This window comes from Ursus maritimus, unplaced genomic scaffold (assembly GCF_017311325.1).
Source record: "Ursus maritimus isolate PB19 unplaced genomic scaffold, ASM1731132v1 scaffold_11, whole genome shotgun sequence".
Classification (NCBI taxonomy): Eukaryota; Metazoa; Chordata; class Mammalia; order Carnivora; family Ursidae; genus Ursus; species Ursus maritimus.
This window is the reverse complement of record NW_024423453.1, coordinates 20971716-20997041: the sequence shown is the minus strand read 5'-3', so window position 1 is coordinate 20997041 and position 25326 is coordinate 20971716. Positions and strand designations below refer to the sequence as shown.

Below are 25326 nucleotides of genomic sequence, written 5' to 3'. Positions count from 1 at the left end.
TAAAATAAAATAAAATAAAATAAAATAAAATAAAATAAAATAAAATAAAATTGTGGTACAAATTAGACAGCTTTGGATGGGGGTATTACAGGCCAAGGGACAGCCTCGGCAAAATCATTCAAGTTTTTCTGTTTACCTAGGAGATTCCCAAGATGTAAATAAATCTCAGGAAATGTGACTTTTTAAAAATTTAAATTCAATTAATTAACATATAATGTATTATTGGTTACAGAGGGAGAAGTCAATGATTCATCAGTCTTACATAATACTCAGTGCTCTTTACATCATGTGCCCTCCTTAATGTCCATCATCCAGTTACCCCATTCACCAACCCCTCTCCCCTCCAGCGACCCTCAGTTTGTTTCCTATGATTGATCAAGAGTCTCTTAAGGTTTGTCTCCCTCTCTGATTTCATCTTGTTTTATTTTTTCCTCTCTTCCCCTACGATCCTCTGTTTTGTTTCTTAAATTCCACATATGAGTGAGCTCATATGATAATTGTCTTTAATTGACTTAATTCGCTAGCAGGGAACTGTGACTTTTAAAAGGAACTGAGATAGATGCTAAGTCTAGGGGAAAGAGTGAGATGAAGAGCATTATGTTTATGTGCTCTTAACACATCTCCCCTCGGTGTAAGAAGGAAAATAGTAACTGCACTGTGGAGAGATCAGACAACACTTTACTCAAGTGATCAATATTAACATGATGCCATACCCCCAAGAAAGATACCACATTTCTATGTTTTTTTCTAGCCAGACATCTAGTCTTGAGGAAATCTAATCATGAGGAAATATCACACAAACCCAAATTGAGGAATATAATATAAAACAACTGGCCCGTGTGCTTCAAATATGTCAGTCATAAACGACAAAGGTGGAGAGTTCTTCCTGATTGAAGGAAACGAAAGACACAAGACTAAATGCAATACATGATCTTGGATTGGATCCTGAACTGGAGGGGAGAAATGCTAGAAAAAACAATATTGAGACAACTAACAAAATTGAAATATAAACTGTACATTTTAAAATACAATCTTGAGACAACTGACAAAATTGAAATATAAACTATACATGTTAACTGTACATGTTAAATTTCCTGAATTTAATAACTCTACTATAATTACACAAGAGAATATCCCTGTTTTAGGAAAAATGCACTAAAGAATTAGGGAGTAAATAGGCATGATGCATGCCATCTACTCTTAAATGATTCCGAATATATATATAATATATAAAGACAAAAAAAAGCAAAGAGAAAAAACAAGTGATAAATGTAGCAAAATGTTAAAAATCAATGACCACAAGTAAAAGGTATACAGGATAAGAGGGAATTCTTGGAATAATTCTTGCACTTTTTCTGCAGTTTCGAATTATTTCAATTTAGTCATCCTGTCTTTTGACTGGAGTGTTTAGTCCACTTACATTCAAAGTAATTATTGATAGGTATGTACTTATTGCCATTCCATTATTTGCTTTACAATTGTTTTTGTAATTCTTCTCTGTTCCTTTCTTCTTTTGCTCTCTTCTCTTGTGGTTTGATGACTTTCTTTGGTGATATACTTGGATTCCTTCTCTTTATTTTTTATGTATCTATTACCAGTTTTTGATTTGTGGTGACCATTAGGTTTCTATATAACATCTTACACATACATACAGCAGTTTTTATTAAGTTGACGGTAATTAAGTTTGGACCCATTCTAAAAGCACTAAATTTTTACTCCCCTCCCCTCAATGTTTTAGGTATATGGTGTCATACTTTACATCCTTTTGTGAATCCCTTGACTGTTTTTTATAAATATACTTCATTTTACTGCTTTTGTGCTTTCACCTCCATACTGGTTTTATAAGTGATTAATCTAACACTTTTATTATGTTTATATGTACCTGTGAAATTTTTCATTTTCCCACTTTTCTTACTCCTGCTTATGGTATCTCCTTTCCACTCAAAGAATCCCCTTTAACATTTCTTGTAAGATTGGCTAGTGGTGATGAATTCCTTTAACTTTTGTTTTCTTGCCATTTGCAACATCATGGATAGATCAAAAGGGTATAATGCAAAGTGAAAGAAGTCAGAAAAAGACAAATACCATGTGATTTTACACATATGTGGAATTTAAGAAACAACAAATGAACAAAGAAAGAAAGAGAAAAACAAAACAAACTCTTAAACATAGAGAACAAACTGGTGGTTGCCAGAGAGGAGGTGGGTGGGATGATGGGTGAAATAGGTGAAGGGAATTAAGAGTACATTTAACATGATGATCACTGAATAATATATACAATTGCTGAATCACTACATTGTACACCTGAAACTAATATAACACTGTATTAATTATACTGGAATTAAAATAAATATTTTTCATTAGCAAAAAATAATTTCAAAATAAAAAGCTTTAGAGCAAAGATCCTATAAAACATTAAAATCAAAAGTATTTTCATGCACGACGTTTCATAATCGACTTCTATTAAGGTATACATATTTTTACATAGGAATAAATTACTATTTTATATAGCACTAAACTTTAGGATCTTCTTTTCCACTTCATATTGTCTTATTTAAACATTTCCATGTATCAACATATCTATCATTTTTAATAACTATATAGTTCTTTATTATATAATCATTCTTCTATTGGACACTCTATTGTTTTCAATTTTCACAATTTTGATATTGCTCCTATGACAATATCTATAGAAATTATTTCCTTTGGGAAAATTTCCTAGGGGTTTTAGAATAATTCTGTAGAACAAGATCTAAAAAGAAAGCTATACTGTTTTAGATGTCAAACTTATATGGATTGATATCTACTCATGCCAGAGGACATTTCCATACTCCTTAATATGGAGTCAATTTTGAAAATTGCTCATCAGCACATGGTACCATTAACAGATAATAGCTCTCAGACAGACAGAGACACAGACAGACAGACACACAGACACACACACCATTCACCAAGCCTATAGAGCAGAGCAAATGGAGAATAAACTTTTCTAGTTAACACAAAGCACTGAAGACCAAACTTGTTTATGTTCAAATGCATGGGTTTTAGTAAATATGTCTTATTCTTACAGAACTCCCACGATATTAATATAGGAACTGCTTAGTTAAAAAACGAAAAAATATGTACTTTAACTATAAATGTGTTGCGAGAGCTTGAGCACCAGAAAAAGAAAAATTGTGTACGTAATGATAATTATGTCAGGCTAAAGACCAACTTGAGTGAATGACTGTAAACAAGGAACACCAAATAGCAATTTCAGCAATTAAGAACTGGTTTGTAAAGTATAAGAGGAACATGGGACCTTGTGGAAACCTACCAAGGAAGTATACAACACACATACACACTACGATGTATCTAAGCTGAGAACGATATAACGTGTGCATATATACGAAGCATAAGCACTTGAATTCTTACTAATACAAATGAACAAGAGTAAAGTTTTCGAAGAGATTGCTAGCACAAAGGAAAGTTTAGGAGTAATGGAAATGATGCATATCTCAGCTTTGAAATCAGTTACATGGATACATGCATTTGTTGAAACTCAAACTGTTCACTTAAGATCTGTATGTTTCATTCCACATAAGATATATCCCCAAAAATTCAGTAGAAAGCACACAAAATTATGTGTCAGCAGACCTGCTCGGCCACGAACAAATTCTGTGAGTTTAAACATCATATAACCTCAGGTTCCTCATCTGAAAAGCAAGGAGACTGTGTTAAATGATCTCTTTAACACAGTTTCTAAGTTCCATACCAGAGAGTCTAATTCACAATTTTTTTAAAGTAGCAATGAAATATGGAAATTAATAACCTGACTTAGGACTTTAACAATTTTAACCTAAGAAGTTTCAATTATATTAAGTAATACATGAATATATTATCATTATAAATAGAAATTCAAATGATTATAGATAAAGCAAATGTTCCCTCTGGCCCCCTTCTCATAATCCTAGAGGGGACCTGTCCTGCCAGGTTGTAGTGTATTCTAGGCTTTTTTGTTGTTATGGCTAAAGAGTCAGTATGGTTCTGTGGCTAAGCACGAACACTGCGGAGTAATGCTGCCCAGGTCCACTGCTCAGTAGCACCATTAGCCAGCGTAGAACCTTGCTGAATTCACCCAATCTCCCCATGCTTCAGTTTCCCTATCTAAAAACAGCAACAAAAGCAGCAACCATTCACAAGGTTGTTGTGAGAACTAGATATGACACACATAAAACAGAACAGAGCCTGGCACCCAGGAGTATCCATTATTACTGATAAACTATTCACTATTTCATAATAAAATATCTACACTTGCTTCTTCCAATATAGTTGAAGAATAAGTAATTTAAACACCCTAACTCAAAAGAAGTCACTCAAAGCGCCACATTAAATACAAAGGTGCTCAGAAAAATCATTGCTCTTGAACCACAAAGGTTTCTTCAGTATCATTCAAATGGTACACCTTGCAGATGGAAATCAGGCCTATCAAAGTTCTGTTACCAACGTTTCAGATTTTTACTTAACATGGGAATTATTAAATGAGTGGGGGAGAAGGAAAAACTAAAATTCAAGACAGCCACCTCCAGCCTTGTTTCTGTAGGTCTATTCCATCAATGAAAATCACCAAGCAGTCATGATACCCAAGGACCCAAGGACAGCAGGAAGCATAATATGTCCTAACACACAGCCTGATGAATGACTGGCTTTGTATCTAGGCTTATGGCCAGGGGTACAATGTGCTTGCGCTATTACTCATTCTGCATTTACTCTGTAAAAGATTTTTACTTCCTAATGCAGAATTCTTTAATGAAGAAAAAAGCTTGCTAGTTGTTTATTATTTCAGTGACACAAAAAGATATAGAAACTAAACTTTCAACTGACACGAGGGAGAATAAAGTACCACATTTTCTTCCAATCAATTTTTAACCTTTATACACAGTGATAACAGTCTGTGCCAAAGGTTCTTGATCCTGTCTACGTGAAAGGGCTATAACTGACACCCAGTTAGTCCACAAGTCAACACCCTTAAATAATGAAAATATGAGGACCCTGACTGCAGATTTGTGCCGTTCCTGGCTCCTTCTGCTGGGGTGGACTCTGCACTAGCAGGTGATCTGTTTGTTTCCATAACAACCCACCCTACACAGAGTACACCCATGTAGTGCCCTGCTGGAGATGAGAGACACCACGAGGGTGGGGATAAAGACCTGGACTTGCCCTTTAGCCTAACCCAAGCATGTTTCCCTGCCCTTCCTGGCTGAATACCATATCAACAAGTTTCCAAGGACAACGCATGAACTTGGGTAGCAAAGTGAACTATTGCCCTTATGGTGTGATTTAAAGATCCCTGTGCCCTCAAATTACCCTTCTCCTTAAAAGTGGCTGATAGCCTATATTTGAAACATATTCCTTTAGCTAAATAAGCATTGTCTTAGGGGTGCTTGGGTAGCTCAGTCAGTTAAGTGTCTGACTCCTGATTTTGGCTCAGGTCATGATCTCTGGGTTGTAGCATCGAGCCCCGTGTCAGGCTCCATGCTAAGCATGGGGCCTGCTTGGCATTCTCTCTCTCTTTCTCCCTCTGACCCTCCCCCCACCCTGCTCATGTTTGCTCATGCTCTCTGTCAAAAAACAAAACAAAATGCATTGCCTCAAAATGTAAATGTCCTTGGGAAACTTTGTTAATGTAGTAAGTCATCTAATCAATCATTCTCACTATGGCATGAGTTTATTTCATCCATTCCTTTCTTTCCACCAGCTGGCTGAGATCGCCAAATCTAAGGGGATGAGAGTTACTGGATTATGCTTTATTGTTGTTATTCTATTTTTATCTTTTGACTCAGAAGAACTTAAAGGGAGGGAAAGATAATTTTGGAGCATGGGGCACTGCCAGGGAAGGGAGTTGAGGAGGGGGGAGTAGATAGAATGGGCAGCTCAAGAACAACAGGAGGCCCTGATCCCCCGGGGCAAGGAGAAGGACCCAGGAAATGAGTGCAAACTCAAAAAACTCCATTATTTCCCAACTTTGGGACCAGCCTACTTCAGGGAATACTACTCCAGATCCAAGCAATGACCAGATTGCATAAACTCTGCTTAACTTTCAAATTAATAGCACTGAGATTAATAGAGGAGCAATTTTTCAGTGTATAAACTGAATTTAAAATAACCCAATAACCAGATGAAAAAAGCATAAGGAAAAATTCTAAACCCACACACATGTACATATCCCATCATGTACATAACTATAATTTCAGTGAGGAACAGAATTCTAAAGTTGCAAATGATGCAACTACTGTGGTAGTCCTATATGATGACACTGGGCGTGTATGGGGGAGGGGATTATCTTCCCACACTGGCCTTCTCTCCTGTGCTACATTTCATATAGCCATGACAACAGCCGTATATGGAATGGAATAAGGACAGGACCTGCACAGCTGTTGGTCTCCCAAGGATGGAATTGCTGGCCTCCTCTCTTTAAATGTGGGTTGAGCAAATGTGCGAGCCAGCAGTTATGAGCTAGCTTCAAATAAATGACTGCTTCCTAGATCTGTCTGGCTTGTAAAAATTACTGGGGTGCCTATTTAAAATAAGGCATCTGTCAGAATTTTGATTCAAAAGGTCTGAAAAGGGCCCAGGAAACTGTACTTCAGATGATTTTTTAAAAATTTTTTATTATGTTATGTTAGTCACCATATAGTACATCATTAGTTTTTGAACTTCAGATGATTTTTGAAATCAAGCAAGTTTTGTAAACATGAGTTTTGTAGTTTTGAAATCCGCAATTTCAGAAAGAAAACCACGAAGAGGGAGAGGCCAGTGGTGTTCCTCCCCTGAGTTTGGGAATATGCATTGGGAATATGAGAGGGTAGATTATTACTTCAGGCCCAATCCACTGCCTACCTTGAAGAGAAAATTTCCATGATGTCCACAGGAATCCAAGATAAAGACAGATTTTAACTCTTATGTATAAAGGCTGATGAAAACCCACAAACTCACTACATATAGTGAAACATACAATGAAAATCTTAGTGTCACACAGCTGTTCTTCCATGTGCTGGTGGTAAAGTCATGCCCCAACACCAATAAATAAATAAATAAATAAATAAATAAATAAATGCATCTCAATACTATAATGGTACAGCCAGAGTTCTGAGATAATAGACTAAAGCTAGTTAATGAAGCTAGTTAAAATGTGGATATACTGAGAGCTATTTTTAATATAATCCTCAAACAGAATACAATTTTTCATAAAAATTCCTATACCATAGAAGTACATTAGGAGTCCCAACCAGCAGCTTCACAAATACATGGTATGGGTCTGGAAGGGAACATAGGAAGATAAAAACAGCAATAATGTAGATTGGTAGGATTATAAGTGAAGTTTTCTATATTATTTTCCTTTATTTTTATTTTAATATGGATGCAATAAATAAGGAATTAACTATGGTTAATGTATTACTTGCTATTTACCCATCACTATTTTGTCAAAAAGCAAATTAAAATATTCCTTAATGACAACTGAGTCAGTTTATTAAAATTATTTCTATTAATGAAGATATTACAGCCCATCAACACATTTCTTTGTAATAAACTTCATTTTTGACATGGAAATAACTATAAGAGGCATTGAGAGTCTTTTTTTTTTTTTCTTTGAGAGAGACAGCATGAGCAAGTGGGGGAAGGGTAGGAGCAGAGGGAGAGGGAGAATCTTTTTTTTTTAAAGATTTTATTTATTTATTTATTTATTTATTTGAGCCAGTGAGAGAGGGAACACAAGCAGGGGGAGTGGGAGAGGAAGAAGCAGGCTCCCAGCAGAGGAGCCCGATATGAGGCTCGATCCCAGGACTCTGGGATCATGCCCTGAGCCGAAGGCAGACGCTTAATGACTGAACCACCCAGGCACCCCTGAGAGAGAGAATCTTAAGCAGGCTCCATGCTCAGCATGGAATCCACTGCAGGGCTCAATCCCATGACCCTGAGATCATGACCTCAGTCGAAATCAAGAGTCTGATGCTTAGGGAATCCTGGATGGTTCAGTCGGTTAAGTGTCCCACTCTTGGTTTCAACTCAGGTCATGATCTTGGAGTAGTGAGACTAAGCCCCGCGTCTGGCTCCGCACTCAGCGCAGCATCTCCTCGAGATTCTCTGTCTCTCCCCCTTTGCCCTCCCCCTGCCTGCGTGCATGCACAGGTGCTCTCTCTCTTTCTCTCTCTCTCAAATAACTACAAAAAAAATCTTTTAAAAAAAGAAGGGTCGGACACTTAACCAACTGAGCCACCCAGGCACCCCAAGCATGGAGAAGAGAGTCTTTTCTCAATTTCTGAAAAAGTATTTTATACAGTATGAAAACAGAATTAAATGTTTACTAAAATAGCACCAAACATTCTGAAAACATAAAATATGCAACAGAAGTTTCTAAGGCAGAGGGAAGGGGGAGGTTAAAGTCAAGGGAGTAGTGACACAAGACAGAGGAGTGGGCAGGACGTGCTACGTGGAAATTCACTGCATACAGGTGGCCTGTGTCTTTGCTGCCGTCTTCGCTGCCTGAGGATGAAGCACCTGGGCCTCCAGAAAGTACACTGTAGTTAGTCCTATGTACCTGCTCCCCAGAATAGGGCTTACTGGCAGAAGTGTACAGCTGAAACCATCCTATCTGGACCTCATGATCCTTTTATGTTTTGATCCAGAGGGAGGAAGGGAGAGTGCCTAAAGATGGGACGGGAAGAATCATCACAAACAGGATCCCAGGCTTCAGAAAGGAGAGTCTGGGGGCCTGACAATGAGTGAAAACAACTGATATAAGAGGGAAGGGCTAGAGACCAACCCTGTGATGGTGGGGAGAATCATGGCCAAGAGAGGGAAACAGCAGAGAAAGAAAAAGATAGAGACCCCAAAGAGAAACTGTGAGGACTTGCAGCCTGCAGCACTGCAGCTGAGCGCAGACAGACAGACAGATGTTGCTGCCTGAGGGTCCTTGATGAAGCTATTCTCAGGCAGACTTGGCTGAGCTCATGCTTTCCTGTCTGGCATACCTCATGAGGATTTTCTTGTTTGACCACAGCTGACTAAGGGATTTTGCTTCCAGATCATTTGTTAACGGAGGTGTAACTGAGCAAAAGAAAGACAGGTGCTGAGTCCAGGCCAATGGGAAAACACAACTCTCCCACAGTTTAAAAATATGATGTTTGAAATCTGTACTAAAATCAAAGATGGCTTTTTTTTACTTGACTTTCCCACATGACAACTTTTCTGCTTAATACTTTCACTAAAAAGACTTAAGCTGGAATCAATAAGAAATTTCTCTTCTTATATTTTGGTTTGAAGTTTGATGTTCTTATTTTGAGGATAGTAATTGGGTTTTACCATTACATCTAATGAAAATTTAAGATGTAAAAAACGTATTTTAAAAGGACCTTGAGCAATATGTGATAATGCACAAGAATTAGTCCTCCTCTAAAAGTCTAGGTCTCCTGCCCCTAAGTTTCAGCGAGAGAAAGACAGAGGTCTGGCTCAGAAGAACCGTTTTGTCAAGTAAAAGTGGCTCAAAGTGTTTACAATTCTCATTTGATTATTCTTTCTGTAGAGAAACAGCAAAAATGGTTATGGGGACTTTAAATAAAACTTTTATTATAGGCAAAGGAAATGGTACAAGCTACACACTAAGCTGTGTGTAGTTTTGAATTAAGTCAAGTAAAGTAAGGAAGCATCCAAGATAAGGCTAAAATACACCCTTCCCACTGGGGACCTGCTAGCCCTGATTAAAAAACTGTAACGAAGCCAATCCTGGCAAAAGTGAGGTGGCAGCAAAAGGAATCTTCCCCATTTCCTCTTACAAATACCCACAGCAGGACTTTCATAGTCTAGGTAGTTAACCTTTCTCTCTCTCCCTTTGTCTCTCTGTCTCTCGTTGTGACTCTCTATGTCTCTCTGCCTCTGTTTATAGATTTCTCTGTGTGTGTGTCTTTCTCTAACCCCCACCTCCTTCAAAAGACTGTGTGGAAGACAGTCATAATGTCCACACAAACCGTGTATATTCGAGAATTCTGCAAAGTAGTATTTAATGTATCCTAGAAATTACAAACTACTACAATTCTTCTGGTAGTGTTATTCAGATGCATGACTGTTTCATTTTAAGCTAAACTAGGGAGAATACTTAAAGAATTCTAACTTCTAGCTCCCCTAGTAATGTACATTGTTTATCATCCGGATTTGCCATGTGTCAGAAAGCCACTGCTATGGCAGCTATTCAGCAGCCTACACAAAATGAGTCAGGGTGCTCATTCCAGTTCCAGACAACCAATGTCCATGTCACCTACCACCTGTACTAGGGACATCTGGACTCAGAGTATCCCCATGAGGCTTCATGAGTGGCAAGACAGGCCAGAAGAGGGAAACCAGAAACTCCAAACAGAAAGAGCCCAGGAGTAGAGCTGGTGATGGTCAAGGGTCCCAAGAGGGGTGACTGGTATTTGGCTTTGACAGGAGGCAAAAAGATCTGGAGCCCCAGGCACCACACCGAAACAGCAGGGAGGAGATTATCTGGGGCTTGGTCATAGGACATGGCAAAACTAGTCACCAGCCATAATAAAGTGAGCCAAGTCAGATCTTTTTAAGAATTACTGGTGGTAGCGATAAACAAAAACATGTAAATACATAAAACTATGTATGGGAGAAAAATTCTAGAAATTACAGGATTAGGTATCTAGTCTCATGTTTACTCCTTACAAACTGGAAGCCTTAGGCAAATCACTTAACCTCACTCAGCCTATTTGGGCAGCTCTAAAAGAGATAATACCCGTCACACCTGTTGCACAGGTTTAATGGACAGATGTGATAAAAGGACAGGTGTGAAAGCAATTTAAAAACCACAAAGTTTGAAAAACACACAGAGTGTTCTAGACCTGTGACATAGGCTTCTTTTCCCCTTTGTTGCACACCTGAGGGACACAATGGACTTACAAGAGAAACAGTGGTTTGCAATGCTTCAACTTTCACCATGGAGGGAGGTACAGAAGTATCTGGGCTAGCAAAGTATCAGAATTTGTGAGCTTTTAAAAGCCTCCTCCTACCAGACTCCAATGCCCCGCTATCTCTTTCCCCCCAACCCCACAAACACAAACAGAGTCATTCCTCCAGTCCAAGAGTATTTTCAGTTACTCATTGTCAACACGATATTTGATTTATGTTGTAAGTTGAAACTGGAGGCCTGGAGACCACAAGGCCGCAGATGTACTTTCTTTGGCTTCAGTGTGGCCTACATGGGTACCTCTCTGCTCCTCCTCAAATTACACATACCCTCTACAGTTCTTAATATTTAAAAATCTGTAGAGTTCCATAAAAATTTAATTTTCTAGCATCTCTTGAAAAATTAAAAAAAATCTAGCAACACTGGGTCCAAATTCCCATAAGGCAACACTCAAATTTTAGGGAGGATCAAAATCACGGAGAGATTATTAAAACATAGAATGCAGGACCCACTCTCAGAATTTCTGATTCCATAGGTCTGGGATACAGTGAAAGCCTGCATGTCCAAGTTTCTAGGCAATTCTAATTGCTGCTGGATCCTACTCTGAGAATTACTGTGCTAGATCATTGCATGGGCCGCTCCTGGTGAATAGAGATGCACACTTCAGTTTGCCAAAGCCCCCACTACCTCCTATTGTCAGTGACACAAGTATCTGTTGTCATTCACCATGCTTACTCTGTTGTTTTTCTTACACATGCAAAACCACTTAACTAACTTAACGTGCCTGGCCTCCTACACATTTGTTAGCAACCTCTGCTACTTGAGGGCAAGAACCCTGCCTTCTACAGCCACTTCTCCCTCTCCCTTACTCCTTCTCTCTCTGTCTCTCTCACACATACACACTCACCATCCCACAGTGTCTTAACACAGCATTCAAATATGTTTGTTGCTTCGACTTCCTGCATTAAGTTGGAACTCTTCTAGGCCTGAGCCTGAAGGACAGTAAGACTCTTAAGCTAGGAGCTGGTTTAGTCAGTCCTCTATCCCCTTTATTCGATCCAGATCTCAGAGCAGGTCTATGCTGCCTCAAATGCGGACGTGGGAGGCAAAGAATAAAGAGGAACATCACACTGGGTGAGGCATTAAGTTCTCCTGAGACCCACTTCTATTTAGCTTCTCAGCCCCTGTACTTAGCCCCAAATCCTCTAAAATGAATTACTATTCAGGAATACTATCAGCTGAGATTCAACAAATTGCCCTCACGAATTGGTTTTGTGATCACCAGCTTGAGGGTAGGGGACAGACATGGGTGATGACTCTAGGTCCCTTGTAACTTTTTCTCTTTTGGGGACAGGGAGGAGCAGAGGGAGAGGGAGAGAAAGAATCTTAAGCAGGCGCCATGCCCAGCGCAGAGCCCTGTGCAGGGCTGGATCTCACAACCCTGAGATCATGACCTGAGCTGAAATCAAGAGTCAAATGCTTAACAAACTGAGCTACCCTAGCATCCCTATAATTTTATTTTCTATGAAGCCCTTTAATGAAGGCTTGGAACAAATTATGTGCACATTTTGAAAGCCATCAAAATGCAGGCCAGACTCTTCTCCCTAGTGTCCATCCCCTACTCACACATGCTCTATCTTGGATCTCTGGTCCTAAACCATGGTTTGTATAAAATGGTCTCAAATTTAATTTCCACTAAGAGTTTAAAAGTTTCTCTTTTCAATAATGAAATATAGGCAGTTCATTCCAGACGCTCTGTAAAGGATTCCAGTCTTTAAGGCCAAGAAATTTTATCCTTCTTTTACGGGCTGACAGCAAATGAAAGAGTTTGTTTTGCCAAAAGGGGTACCAAAGTAATTTGTGAAGACTTGACCTCATTAAAATATTCTTGAAATATGACAAAAAAGAAAAAAAAATCTAAATTAACTGTTAGAGGCCTTTCTTGCACTGTCAAAAAATAGCCTCAGAGTAGTATTATTATCACTTCCATTTAATGGAAAAGGGCTCTGAGGCTTTTAGCAACCTCGCAGGATTATACAGCTATCATCAAAGACAGAATCAAACTCACTCTGAAGCCCACGACCTCCCCATTGTCAATTTAACTTCACCATCCACAGGTCTTATACCAAGGACGTGTCTTCCCTCTACACTGCCTCTAAAAAGCTTAAGAACTCAAGAGGCTGAATATGGTCCAAAACGTAAAGCATAAAATAGAAGACCACATGGTGATTGCTCCTTAAAACAATGAGAGAAACAGAGAATCAACACATAGTGAATCAGAGCGAAGATATGCAAACACACTTTAATAAGTGACAAATGACTCCTAGGCCAGCAAGGCTTTGCTTGAATGTAATAAATCTTTAAAAAGAACAGATCCTTCAAAAGGAGACAGGGAGGTAGCAGCAAAAATAAAAGAGCCTGAGACAAAAGTTATCAAAGCCCATTAAGCACTCTCCAAAGACTCTTGGCCTTTAATGAAAAGTGATGCCTAAAACTTATCAATTTCAATCTTTAATGAAAAGAGATGCCTCAAACTTGTGAATTTTAGGAAGCCCAAAAGCCATGAAGGGAAAGACCAACAGATTTAACCACATAAAAAATTAAACATTCCTATAAGGTAAAGGATGACTTACACACACACACACACACACAAGACTAGTGAGTATAAGAGGAGAATCTATTTGAACACGTGTTGGAAAAAGGGTTAATATTTCCACTACCATAAATATCCCCCCACCAAAAAAATGATCAATGACAAGCAACCCAACAACAACAACAACAACAACAACAAATGCACAGGGGAGGAGATGAATAGACAGATTATGGAACAGGAAATGCAAATATCTCAGAAACATACAGAAAAATTCTCAACTTCACCTGCAGTCAGGAAACATATCAAAATAAAAGAGCACTATTTTTATCAATCACAGTGCCCAAAAACAAACAAAAAACCTAAGAAACTAAAAGTATCAGTACATCAGGACTAGTAAGGGTACAGGGAGACAGATACCATCCTACATTTCTTAGGGGTATAAGAATGCTACATACATAATCCTTGAATCATAATTTGGCTGTGCATAATAATAATAAGTATGCCCCCAAATCCATGTGTAAGTGGACGTATGCAGTTCAAACCCGTGCTGTTCAAGGGTCAACTGGATTTCTTTGTAAACCTCCATTCAGCTTTCCAAGTGGTGTAATACTTTCAACAAATTCATAGGTAAGATAATGACACTTAAGTTACATACAGTAAATATAGATGATAGAAGATAATGGTTTCAATTAAAGTTACCATAATGACTTAAATAATGCTAATCTAATGATGCTATGATCTGGGGGTATTAAGTTTAGACTTATTTTGTCTTTAAACCAAGTAAGAAAACAGCAAGATTCTTTCCCCACTTATTTTTTCACCCTGTAGTCAGAGAACAGTCTCCCACTATGCCAGAATGTAGATCTCTTTTGATCTTAACTTGAATTTTTGACATTTTTGGCTCAATTATTATTTAAAAAATATTGCACTAAAATATGATATACCTTGATTACAGAGTTATTTGGTACCCTCTTAAATTCTGAGTATGAAATTAGTGCCTCACTGCCCTAGTTCCAGCCCTGTCTTGCATCTTCAGTGCACAAGCTCAGATAATGTAAAAAATGTTCAATATTAAAATAAATTTAGATAACAAAACCCTCTCAGAGTTGTTTTCCCATGGTAGCCTCTACGTTAAAAAAATGTAGCTCATAATGTCATTCATGGTGAAGACGTTTGAAGTTTTGAAATAAATTGATGATACTGATATATATTTTTTACTTGTGCCATTTCAAACTTATTGTCTGAGGTGGGAAGGAAGATATCTGCTAAGATGCAGTATTAGTTGATGACCAATATTTTCTAAAATATCAAAGCAAGCCATGGCTATGCCCTTTAGCACTTCTATCTGGTTTAGTCTTTAATCAATAAGAAAGTAATTCAGAATTGATGATAGTCATTTATGAAAACAATAGGATTTAATTTTCTTATTTGGAGACATACACAAAGCTAAATGAAAATAAAATCTTCAAGGTTGCTCTCCATAGGGGAAGAACATTCAATGCAAGAAAAATAAATGTATTTAAAATAATAATAATAATAACTTACTTATCAACTGTCATTTAGGGAGTACTTTGTGCTATGTGAGATAATGACAAAGATGTAAGCTGAAGGTATAGTCAGGAGAAAAAATCCATAAAATGAACAACCTCTGAATAAATCCCCATGCTGAATACTAGTCCCAGTCACTGCTTTTTGAAGTGTTGAAATATGTTATATAATTATTAAGTAAGACTGGACACGTTTGTTTCCAAAACAAAGTAAGCTAGCAAATAACTAGTGTATTCACTTTGATAATTGGGGTACGGTGATATGCATTTCTGGATGGAAGTATAAATGATTAGCTAAGCTATATTTTACAGGTAGCTCAGCTAAGTTCAGCTTGTCAAAATTTAAAGTCTTAACAATGTACATAACAATGAAATACTCCTTATTTAAAACCTTTATATAATTAAAAAGTCATGATTTAAAGGCACTCACAGTTACCTTGATGGTGAGTTTTGTTTGGATTTTGTTTTAAAATGAATGAATGAATAAATGAGACTTCTAACCTCAAATCCCACTTTGGAGAATTACAATTTGAAACATTTTAAGTAGTGGGGGGAAAAAAACTTCAACATTCATCAGTAGGGGGATGACCAAATAAATTCTGAATATCCATATAAATATTGTGTAGTTATTAAAAAGAATAAAAATAGCATTATTTGGGAGGTAGTAAAAGGCAGTGGCTAGCACTGTGGACTCAAGAGCCACATTGCTCAAGTTCAAATTGCTGCTCCTACAATCACTAGCTGTGCAACTGAGGACAAATTAATCACATCTCAGTTCCTCATCTACCCACTGGGGATAACAGTACCTATCTCATACGGTAGTTGTGGAGTAAATAAGATAAAGCATAGGACCTGGCATCTAGCACATACTGGAATGATGTCCACACTTTTTGGGGGGTTGGGGTGAGAACTGTACACATTTTATAACATAGATCTATTTTAATCAAAAGTATTTTAGAGCACTGGGGCTCCTGGGTGACTCAGTCAATGGAGCATCCGACCCTTGGTTTCAGCTCAGGTGATGAACTCATGGGTCATGGGAGAGAGTCCCACATCAGCCTCTGCACTCAGCAGGAAGTCTGTTTAAAGATACTCGCCCTCTGCCCCCACACCCCTACTCATGCTCTTGCTCTCTTTCTCTCACCCTAAAATAAATAAATAAATCTTTAAAAATATCTTATAGCATTTATTAAATATAATTGAACATTTAGAGCATAAAAATATTTTAAGCACACTGTACATGTATGTTTGTTTGGTGGTGAGAGGACAGAAGAATATTTTAACTTTTTCTTTGCACATGTCTGTGTCATTTGGCTTGTTGCAAAGAACATGTATTGCTTTTGTAGTTTGGAAGAATAATCCAATAACTTGTTGGAAGTGGGGTGGGTGAGGGTGCTAGCAGGAATGGAGGCTACAAAAGCATAATTAAAGATTGGGGAGTGAATCTGGAAACTGAGATGTTTGGCAGGTTGGAGTACAGAATGCACAATGGAGAGCAGCAGGTATCAGGCTGAGGGTGACCAGAGGAAGGGTCATGTGTTCACGGAAAAGGAGTGTGGACTTTACCAAGATGTTCGTGGTAAGAAATGCAAAGTATGGGGCGCCTGGGTGGCACAGCGGTTAAGCGTCTGCCTTCGGCTCAGGGCGTGATCCCGGCGTTATGGGATCGAGCCCCACATCAGGCTCTTCCGCTATGAGCCTGCTTCTTCCTCTCCCACTCCCCCTGCTTGTGTTCCCTCTCTCGCTGGCTGTCTCTATCTCTGTCGAATAAATAAAATCTTTAAAAAAAAAAAAAAAAGAAATGCAAAGTATTGGCTGTACTCCGGCAATGTGAAAGATGAGAACTCCACCCCTCCACCAAAACACAAACTTTTCTATGGCTCCCTTTTACTCCTTATCAGGATAAAGTCCAAACCTAAGTCCGTGGGTATTATCACCAGCCTTCTCACCCCACCCTACTCCAAACTCAAACTCTACTTCAGCCACAGTGAAATACTTGGGAGTTTTTAGAAAGCTCTGCTTTCTCCAGGTTCTAAGACCTTTGCTAAGGCTGCAGCTTCTGCCAGCAGTGCCTTTTCCCCATGCCATTCTTGTTCTGCCTGGCTAACTCCTCAGAGCTCAGCTAAAACACCCCATTTTCTGAGAAACTCACTTCAGTCTCCCAAGGCTAAGTTTCCCTTCTAGGTCCTCCCATATCACCCTGGAACTAACCTAAAAAGAATACTTTTGACATTTATTCGTAACTGTCCATTTATTCCCTGCCTTGCCAATTAGACTGGAAATCCATAAGGACTGGTACTTGATACTATTCCTTGCTCATTCTTCGGTACCTAGCACAGAGCACAAAACATAATCAGAGATCTATAAATAAAAAATATAAATAAATAAATAAATGAACAAATGGATATCTTTAACTATACAAACCATATAATCCCCTTTCTTGTATTCCATGTTTTCCCAAAAAGTTTCTGCTTTAATTTCCTGTCTTATATGTGTTAGCCCATAGGCAGAGAATCCTCAACAGGTCATATCAGTGCAAGACTGGGTCCATGTGACAGTCATATTGCTCAATGAAAACTAACAAATTGGCATAGGGATTTTATATGTCAATCCTGTATCTTGGTTAATTTAAGTTCTGCCCTAGAGAAAAACCTCCACATGTTGGCAAAAGCAGATGTCTGAGCATTTAAGATGAAGGGCGACAAGTCTAAACTATGGCAAATTACTACATTGAACGCCTTTGGGAAGGACTTTCTTGGTTACATCTGGACCTTGATTCATTCACTCATTCAGCAAATATTTAATAACTCCCACCGCATGGCAACCTTCATTCTAAGCTATGACAATAGAGCAGGAAATAGGATAAACAAGCTCTACCATCATAGAATCACATCCTACTGGGGGTTAGCAAAGGGACAGGTAATAAACATGTAAAAATAAGATAATTTCAGGTAATGCTAAATGCTATAAAGAAAATTAAGCAGGATAAGAAATGATTAAAGTTGAGGGAGAGGGAGGGAGAGCTCCTTAGACATATTACCTTACTCCTCAGGGTAAGGCTTCTCTGAGGCGTGAATATTTGAGCTGAGTCTTGAGTGATGAGAATACTCAGTCAGGCATTAGAAAATCTGGGGGCAGAGGATTCTAGGTCTAAAGAAGAACAAATGCAAAATCTCTGAGATAGGAATGAGCTTAGAATATTCAAACAAAGATAGAAAATCAGTACGGCTGGAGCATAATGAACAAGATGATATGAGAGCAACCAGAGGGTAGGTATAGAATAGATCATATAGGCCATGATAAGGAGTTTGAATTTTATTTTAATGCAAAAGAAAGACATTAGTGAAGTATAGGTAGGGAAGTGATAGATCTGATTTATATTGTTGTTAAATGGCTAATGACAAAGAATGAACTCTAAGAAGGCAAGAGTGAACAAGAGGCTCTTGTCCTGGTCCAAATCAGAGCAACTGATAAGCTTGTACAAGCATAGTAGCAGCAGACCTGGTGAAAAGTGGTTGGTCAGGGTTGGGATAATATTTTGGAGACAGAGTCAATAAGATTTGATGTTAAATTAGATGTTGGAGGCAAGAGGAAAAAAATCAAAACTGTGATCTTTTGGCTCTTCTTGTCAGAAATTCCTGCATCCAGGGTGCCTGGGTGGGTCAGTCCATTAAGCATCTGCCTTCAGCTCAGGTCATGAACCCAGGGCCCTGGGATCGAGTCCTGCATCAGGGTCCCTGCTCAGTGGGGAGTCTGCTTCTCCCTCTGTCCCTCCCCCGACTTATGCTTGTTCTCCCTCTTTCTGTCTGTCTCTCTCTTAAAAATAAATAATCATTAAAAAGAAATTCCTGCACCTGTTTGCTTTTAAAAATCAATGTTCTGCTGGAGAACTTCCTTTCAATACTATAACAAAAATTTCTGCTAGCATATGACAATATTTGAATTACCCACACCGATTTATTGTACAGAATTCAAGAAGTTTATTTTGTGTTAAACTAAAGCTTTTAAGCTTCTGATTTTTATTTATTTATTTTTTTGCAATCTAGAACATAGCTCATTTTCTAAGACCCAAGTGCTTATAGAACATAGACTTGGGGGTGCCTGGGTGGCACAGCGGTTAAGCATCTGCCTTCGGCTCAGGGCGTGATCCTGGCGTTCTGGGATCGAGCCCCACATCAGGCTCCTCCACTGGGAGCCTGCTTCTTCCTCTCCCACTCCCCCTGCTTGTGTTCCCTCTCTCTCTGGCTGTCTCTGTCAAATAAATAAATAAAATCTTTAAAAAAAAAAAAAAAAAGAACATAGGCTTGTGTCTCTTTATAAAGTGTCATTTCCTTGAAATATTAGAGATCTTTATGCCCAGAGCTTCTATTGATTATCACTTCCTTATTTTGCTTTATAATCTTTTTTTCTCATATTATGGCCATACTTTATATCATTGTCTTATGAATGTTAAAACCACGGCTTAGGAGGCCAGGTAAATTATAGTACAGGAAGAAACAGAATGGCAAGCCTGATTTCCTTAGCTAACCCCCTAAGGTATTCATTCACCTTCTGTGAAACTCAGAAGATAGTATGTCTTAAAGAACTGTTTACGTCTACAGAAAGATTCTTTTTCTCCTGAACTTAACTCCTCTAATGTTTTATATATTGCCCAGTGATAGTCTCTTAGAAAACAACATTTTGAAAACAAACTACACTTATTACTATGCACGAATCTTTAAGATATATATAAAATATTATTAGGAAAAAAGCAAGCAGGATTGAATGTAACTTCCTGGGTAAAAGAACTTACAAAAATTCACAGTACATATTTAGTGTGTTAATAGTCAAAGCACTGTTATGGATGGAGAGTATTTAGGGGACACAATAAACCATACCCCTCTTCCCACCAAGTTGTGAACCAACTGAAAAACAGGTAAAAGAGGCAGACAGCTGAGAACTATCACTCTTACTGATAAAGCTGATGCTTGGAAAAAGGCAGCACCAATGGGCCTCCCAACACTGAACCCTGGGACCAGGCATACATACCACTGAGTCACAGACTAGCAGAGCAGGACAATAGAGACTCTCCCCTCCACCCATTTCAAAGACTTGTCCCTGTAAAATCTGCAGTATAAAGAAACAGACCAGAAGGCATGATTCCTGGGGCGCCTGGGTGGCACAGCGGTTAAGCGTCTGCCTTCAGCTCAGGGCGTGATCCCGGTGTTGTGGGATCGAGCCCCACATCAGGCTCCTCCGCTATGAGCCTGCTTCTTCCTCTCCCACTCCCCCTGCTTGTGTTCCCTCTCTCACTGGCTGTCTCTATCTCTGTTGAATAAATAAATAAAAAATCTTAAAAAAAAAAAAAAAAAAGAAGGCATGATTCCTGATGGCAGCCTCACAAGAGTGAGGCTGGCCAAGGGGCTGAACTTTCTCACCCAGTTTCTCACCATCCAGCATCTTGCCAATGGAGAAGACGCCAAGAGACCCAAGAGGCCAAGAACATTAATAGAATCCCCTGCAACTATACTACATTGCCCACATAATTTTATTGTCTTAACCTTAGTAGTCTCCAAACTGCAATCAGTCTACCATGGGATTCTAAATTACTTTCCAAGGAGAACACAGGTAATTTTTAGGAAATCAATTCCATTTATTCAACTTTTACCTACTCTTTCCTAAAACTGCTGTTTTTTCCTAAACTGCTGTTTAGTTTTTTCCTAAAAACTACTCTTTTCTAAAACTTTCCTTAAAAGCTGCCCAAAACGTGACTGAGGTTGAAACGTCACAACAATTCTGTTTTTCCAACTCCCTTTAAAAATTATTCTTTTCCCACTTATAAAAAACAAGCATCCTCTCACTCATCCCAGGTCTTACCATGGCAAATGTTCCCATGTACAAAAAGTCTCGGAGTCATCACACAAAAGAATAATTCTAATATCGATGTCAATATTTAATTTAATTGAGGCATGATAAACCTATAGGAGGATTTCCTGATCTTCCTTATCTTACAGATACTCTGTTAAGAGAGAAGCATGGTGCTAGAAATTGGGTATTTTGGTCTGTGTTGGGGTGTTCTGAGTTTTTCTTTTAAAGATTTTACTTATTTATTTATTTATTTATTTATTTGAGAGACAGAGAGCATGCACAGGGGAAGGGCAGAGGGAGAGGCAGAGAATCCCAAGTAGACTCCACGCTGAACCTGACGCAGGGCTTGATCTCATGACCCTGAGATCATAACCTGAGCTAGACCCAAGAGTCAGACACTCAACTGACTGAGCTACTCAGGCACCTCTGGGGTGTTCTGAGTTTTATCTACATTGCAGAGTGGGATGGCAGGAGTTATGATCATTTTTGTCCAATGCCATTTCCTCCTCCATTCCCTGATGATGCCAAAAAACACTGCTGAGATAGCCAAGAGAAATACTGAAGGAGGTTGAGCCCTACTTCAACTAGGTAGCAAACTCACAGGAAGATTTCATAGATCTATCTCAGAATTCAAGTATGGATGATTTGTGGAAAACATTCTGGTAAATACCAGTCAGCTACAAGGCACACCTACTCAGTAATGAGAAAGAACTTAATGTAAAGTCTCGTTCTATGTCTCAGTTACATATTTCAGATGATTTCAAGGAAAAGGATGTTAAAAAATTCCAAATTTCCATCATCAGATCAAAGTTACATGTAAAAGAAACATATATCAGAGGTAAGTCAATGTTCTATATTTTCTTGAGCAATTATACAGACTCATAGGAGAAAATATTTTCATTAATTTTCACCGAATGATTATTGAAAACAGTGAATCAATATTCATTTACTCACACTACTGTTCATTGTCACTTGTTAACCATCTCACCTCATTATCCATCCCTACCTTTTATGTAGATTTAGATATACTGTTTTCTATTGTAAATAATGCATTTAAAAATTAATCATTTTTAGTAAGCCCTGTACTTAATAGTCCTAGTCTGTTTTTTTCTGTCTTTTCTTATTCTGTCTCCTAGCAAAAAATCACATTCATGAACTAATGGTGGGAGGGGCTCCAAGCATTTCATTGAGGCATATTTCCAATAAAATTTTAGTTCTCTTTAGTAACATATAAAAATTTATAATGTAGTTATGATCAATTATGTACTACTAATAATTGTAATAATAATTCAATCCAAAAGAAGTTTTTGACACTTAGAACCTTTTGGTAATAGAAAAGTGTTTAAATTATAAACAAACCTTTATTGCAGAAAAGAATGATAAGGTAAGCAATAAAATATATTTGAACATAAAATATATTTTTAAAACTTTTGTGGGGAAGTAGAATGAAAATACAAACTCAAAGAGAAAAAATAATGTAAATTTCTATAAAAATGAATGACGGTGAGTATTCAATTTCTATGGAATTTAATTTCATTAAGCATATTTTAACCCTTTTTATTTAAAAATATTCGTATTTAATCAGAAATTACACCTTTTGCAACTAAACTTAGGGCAAAAAAATTTTATATGTCAACTTAAAAACTGACATATAAACGGGGGGTATGTCAGCAAAATATATGAAGACCGTTGCCTTAACCCCTTCAGCTTACCCACTGAGATCAACTTGGAATACGGTTATTCACCTTGGGTAAGAAGTCAGCAGTCAGGGAAGTCCTGCTCCCACCTTCATAAGGTCACTTCTCCAATACAATGTTCACCTCTTTTGTGGGATCTCCTGGGGTCACTGGAAAAGTGTAGATTTTGTTCCCAGAATGCCCTGAATGGGTCAGAACACCGTATCACTAAATCAATTCCAATGCTGTTCTGTACCCAAGGCTATAATTGACAATCTATTCTATTCCATCTCAAATTATGTTCCCCTTTTTCAACATTAACAGGGGTTCTAAAAGAAGATCAAATGATAACATAAAATTACTCTAAAAATTAAAAACCAAAAAGATGTGCTCAATTTGATTATGACCCTCCCCAATATGAATTTTCCAGGGAGAAACGAAAAGTTCAGATATTAAATGATCTTGTTCTTCTAAGTTATAGCCCAAATTCCTATTAAATCTAAAATTATTAATGTCCAACACTGAACTTTCATCATCTTGTGAATTAAAGTTCAAACAACAGGTTTTGTCACTCCCTGGCAGTGAACTTTAGCTCCCAAAACTGAAGCTCCTCCTCCCCCAAAGGCCTATCTTGTTAAGCTTACCCCAAACATCCCGTGGCATGGGCAGGCCCCTGTGAAACTTATAGTATGATGTAGCAGAGCAGAAAGTACACCTTCTGTGGGAGGCCTGACTCCTATGGGACAGGGGAGAGGAAGAAGGTGGGCTGCACACGCCAAACTTACACATCAGGAAACTTGCTAGTAGCACTGGAATAGAGTATTGAGAGTTATGATAGTGGCACCCACTTCACACTTCAAGAAACATCTGATATGGGAAAGAAGTGTTTTCCCCTAAAATAAAGAAATAGAACAGAATTATAATAAATAGACTCTCTTATTTAAGAAATATTTATCGAGCACAAATTTCTGAGCTAGACTTGCTGGGAGATTCATAAGTGAATCAAAGATGGATGCTGCCTAACGACCAACCACTAACATTTGTAACATTCATGTATATGCATATGTCACATATTTTAGGTTTTTGCTGCAGTAGTGTCCTCTTCCAGTACCAATTTTTGTATTAGTGTAGATTAGGCTTTGTTTGCTAGCAAACAACTCCAAGTATCTCAGTGGTTTAGAACAGAAGAGATGTATTTCTCATGCATACAACTGTGTATATTTGCTGAGGCTCTTTTACACTTTGTCCTGACTCTAGGACCCTCATTGACAGAAGCAGCTACCATCTGAAACATTGTTGAGGTGACAAATTCAAGAAGGTCACAAATTCTTTGTCACTTTTCTCCCCAATCTTCCTCAAGAGGTGGAGTTTATTCCTCCACCCTTTGAAACTGAGCTGGCCCCGTGAACACTTTAACCAACAGAATGTGTTATTTCTAGGCCTAACACTTACAAGACCTGGAAGCTTTTGCACTTCAGAGAGTTCTGAACCACCATGTAAGAAATCAGGATACTCTGCTGGAGAAACCACGTGAAGCAAGGCCCTGGGATAACAATGGGAAGAAGAAAAGCTTGGCCATTCTTGCATACCAGGCAAGCCTCCTAACTATTCCAGCCCCAGCAAATACCTGGCTGGAACAACATGAGATCCCAAACAAGATTAGACAACTGCCCATGAGCCCATTCAATCCACAAAACCATCAGCAATAGTAAAAACGGTTACTGTTTTAAGTCGTTAAGATTTGGGGTGGTTTGCTGTGCAGCAATAGATAACTAAAACATTTCCTTACTGTACCAAAAGGAAAGAGGGCGTAAGAAATTGTGCATTCTTGGGGCGCCTGGGTGGCTCAGTCGTTAAGCGTCTGCCTTTGGCTCAGGGCGTGATCCCAGAGTCCTGGGATCGAGCCCCACATCAGGCTCCTCCACTGGGAGCCTGCTTCCTCCTCTCCCACTCCCCCTGCTTGTGTTCCCTCTCTCACTGGCTGGCTCTCTCTCTGTCAAGTAAATAAATAAAATAAAATCTTTAAGAAAAAAAGAAAAGAAAAGAAATTGTGCATTCTTAAAGCTTTTACTTGGAAGTGACACAGACTACTTCTAATCACATTTCACCGGCCACACTGAGTTCAAAAGAGTAGGGAAATGCAAGTCTACTATGTGTGTGGGAAAAGAAAAGGAAATATTTGGTGGCTAGTACTATTATCTCCCAGAGAAAGGGCAGGGATGGAGAGGTACATCCTCCATAGAGAAGACAAGTAAATCACTAAGTAGATAAAATGTCAAGAAAAAAAAGAATAACAAGAACATAGATAATGATAGATGCTTGTAGATGACCTCTGGGCAACGTAGGGATGGATATAAGGAAGAAAAGGAAGGTGGAAAAGACTCGGAAAAGAAACATCTACAGAGGCCAAAGGAGACATCTAGGGATCCAAAGGAGAGTTTCAAGAACAGAACAGTCAAGGAGAACATAAAACAAAATGGATGGTATAGGCAAGGAATTTGTAGAAATTCAGAGATCAATGTGAGCTGATACAGTCATAGGCCTCAGACAGAGGTAGAATTAGAGAAGGAAATGAAAAATAATAGAATTTGGATGGTTGGAAAGGAGAAGAAGGGCACTCTCAGTGAGGAAACAGAATAAAGTCTTGAAGTGGGAGATAAATTTAGCAATTGGGAGAACAGCGACGAGGTAAAGGGAAACACATCAATGTAATAAAAG

The 25326-nt window shown here is 38.4% G+C and overlaps 1 long non-coding RNA gene across 2 annotated transcripts in view; it reads right to left on the bottom strand.

The window, feature by feature from the left end:
- Positions 1-25326, bottom strand: part of LOC103671148 — a 239846-nt gene that overhangs the window by 211732 nt on the left and 2788 nt on the right. For both annotated transcript variants that reach the window (XR_570730.2, XR_570731.2), the window contains exons 2-3: positions 23394-23501; positions 22678-22811 (exon numbers count right to left, since the gene is read on the bottom strand). This is a non-coding gene — a long non-coding RNA (uncharacterized LOC103671148). The remainder of the gene's footprint in view (positions 1-22677; positions 22812-23393; positions 23502-25326) is intronic.